Raw genomic sequence first — 3,356 nt, forward strand, 5'->3', positions numbered from 1 at the left:
AACCAGAAAAGACCCTGAATAGTGGAAGCAAACTTGAAAAAGAAAAGCAAAGCTGGAAGCATCACAATTCCAGTAAGTTATATTACAAAGCTGTAGTGATCAAGACAGTATAGTAGTGGCACAAAAACAGACACATAGATCAATGGAACAGAATAGAAAACCCAGAAATGGACCCACAACTATATGGTCAACTAATCTTCAATAAAGCATGAATGACTATCCAATGGAAAAAAAATAAAAGACAGTCACTGCAAGCAACTGACAGCAACATGCAAAAGAAATTGGACCACTTTCTTACACCAGACAAAATAAATTCAAAATGGTTGAATGACCTAATGTGAGATAGGAAACCATCAAAATCCTAGAGGAGAACACAGGCAGTAACCTCCTTGAAGTTTTTAAGTATTATTTCTGTTTTATTTCTTTAATATCTTCTTGAGGAATAACAATTGTCTGAATTTTCTATTTCTAATCTCTGTCTTCTATTTTCCACATCTTTCTTATCATATTTCTCTATTTGCTGTATTCTTTTGCATTTTGTATAAGCTTCTAATGCTTGAACTTCAACTCAGTCTTTTAATTCTAGTCTTGATGAAATTTTAATTCTAATTCCAGTTTATTTTCTATAAATAATTTCAGAATGTTCTTAGCATCCATTATTATAATTTGCTTTATTATTTTCTTAGCTTTCTTCTACTGTTCCATAAATTTATTTCATTAGCAATTATATGAATGAAGGTTGTTTTGCTTTTATGTGGGAGAAGTCAAATTAATACTATATTAAGTAAAATGGGCAGTGTATTGAAATCACTTATAGAACTCTTGGATGGAGAGAATGAGAAGTTGAAAGTGAAGCAGTGTACCTGGCCCTCCACAAATTTCAACTCAGATCTTGAACAGAAACAAAATTTTCCACTGTTCCCCTCTCTCCTCCTCTTCCTCTTCCTTTCCCCCTCTTCCCAGTTCTTATTTATGCTTGCTTCTGTGTATTTTTTTAAGATTGATTTACTTATATTTAATTAATTAATTAATTAATTAATTATTTGTCAGAGGGAGAGAGAGAGAGAGTACAAGCTGGGGCTGTGGCAGGCAGAGAGAGAAACAGGCTTCCCACTGAGCAGGGAGCCGAATGCAGGTCTCAATCCCAAGACCCTGGGATCATGTCCTGAGCTGAAGGCAGTTGCTTAACCGACTGAGCCACCCAGGCGCCCTGCTTGCTTCTGTGTATTAAACTTCATTCTTACTCACTACAGACTGATAATCATCTATCAAGTTAAAATTTTAGAGCTTCCATTACTGGAGTAAGGCTCATTTCCTTTCTTGGTTCCACTTTGGAAATAGGAGGAAATGTCTCTTACTGTCCTGGATTCAATGAGGTGTCCGTGCCTACAACATTTTGGGGAAAATGGGGTAGGAAGAGTCATGTAAAAACACCTTGAAAACACATGATTGAAATGGGAAATGGAGTAGATTCCAGAAAAAAGGATTGTTCCCATAAGAAGCAACTTGTTTTTGAAAAATCAAAAATAAATTGGACTCACTGCACAAATTTTATATAATATATTCTTTTGTTTATTGTAGTATATCTATTTTGAATATACACTATTGCTTGAGGTTTAGAGGTCATATTTTTTTTTCTCTATGACAAATTATTTTCACAGGAAATATAATGGCCAATGCAATCCTGGTATTTGTTCCAAGGAGATGTGAATGCATCCTCTTTGGTAACCTTCAGGTTTGACCTTCACTTTTATTTTATTTTTTTCAATTCTTTGACTTAAATAGAGGCCTAATTAATGTCACTTTATATAGTCAGCTAGGAATTTGAGCAACCTGAGTGGAGTGGTGACAAAAGTGGGAAGGAAACTGAGGCGTCATCAGTCATTCCCAGCAGGGAAACTATTTCTGCGGATTGTTATTATTATTATTATTTTTTTTTCTATTTGGAGATGCTGTTTGTCTTCATTGTGAAACTAGTATCCCTCCCTTCCTTCCTTCCTTCCTCCCTCCCTCCCACCCTCCCTCTCTCCTTCCCTTCCTTCTTTTTTGTTTTTCTTTCTAAATTCCTTTTTCCTTTATTTTTCACCCAATTACATACTACTTATATGGAGAGACAGTGTCTGGCAACATTTTTGTCACTGATATCTACTTTATCAGTAATGTAAGCTGACAATCTTTCAGTTGATTGTAGATGTGCTCCTCTGAGGTTATTCCAATATTACTGTGTTTGAATGTCTTGATGATTTAATCTATGCCAGTGAAATAGTTTCATGTGGAATGCTCCATAGCTGACCCATGGCTTTCCTTCATCTTTAGCTATCACCCCTCAAAATTAGAGCATGCAAATAAGAGTGTGCCAGGTTACCTCTGCTTACTTCTGCAGATTATGATCATTTTCTCAGGAAGGAGAGTTTTAAGTAATCTCTTCATAAAAACCTTGGGCTTATCCTGTGTTCATTATCTTTTTCATAAATATTTCAAATTTTATAAGTTGAAAGGCTGAATAATGACTCCTCTCTCCATGCCCCACCAAAGATGTCTACGTTCTAATTCCTGGAACCTGTGAACATATTACCTTACATGACATTGTGACACTGTGTATATGATTAAGTTAAGGACATTGATATAAAACGATTATCTAGCATTATCCATGTGGACCAAACATAATTACAGGGTCATTATAAGAGGGAGATGGAGGATCAGTGTTGAAGAAGGTGATATTATGACAGAAGTAGAGAGAGAAAAAAAGATATGTGACAAGAGAAACAACATTGGACTAATGAGACCAAGAACAAAGGAATATAGATAGCTTCTAGAATCTGGAAAGCCAATTAATGAATTCATCCTAGTGTCTTCAGAAGGAATGCTACCTTTGATTTTAGTTCCATAGAACTCATTTTGAACTTCTCATCTCCAAAACTCTAATATAATAAATTTATATTATTTAAGCCACTAATTTCATAATTTGTTATGTCAGCAATTGGAAATTAATGCACAGGTTGATTGGGCTGTTTATGTACTGCTAACTCAGGAAGTTTTTAACTCAGTTCTCCTTTTTTCCACTGGATTTAATATAGGAAGGGCTGCACACCAGATTTTAAAGTGTCGATAAATCTGAAAGTTCAGTTCTGCATTTTTTTTTTCATATTTCTTATATCAAGGTCTTCCTTCCAACTCCATTATATTGCCTCTTTAATGCTGTTGAAATGGCTTTCAATATATATTGTAGAAAATTAATCAGTCATCCTGCCTCTAGTTTTCTCTCTCTCTATTCTCTCCAGTTCATTTTTTTTATTATGTTCAATTAGCCAACAGATAGTACATCATTAGTTTTTGATGTAGTGTTCAACAATTCA

The sequence above is a fragment of the Phoca vitulina genome, unplaced genomic scaffold (genome assembly GCF_004348235.1).
Source record: "Phoca vitulina isolate PV1807 unplaced genomic scaffold, GSC_HSeal_1.0 scaffold39, whole genome shotgun sequence".
Taxonomy (NCBI): Eukaryota; Metazoa; Chordata; class Mammalia; order Carnivora; family Phocidae; genus Phoca; species Phoca vitulina.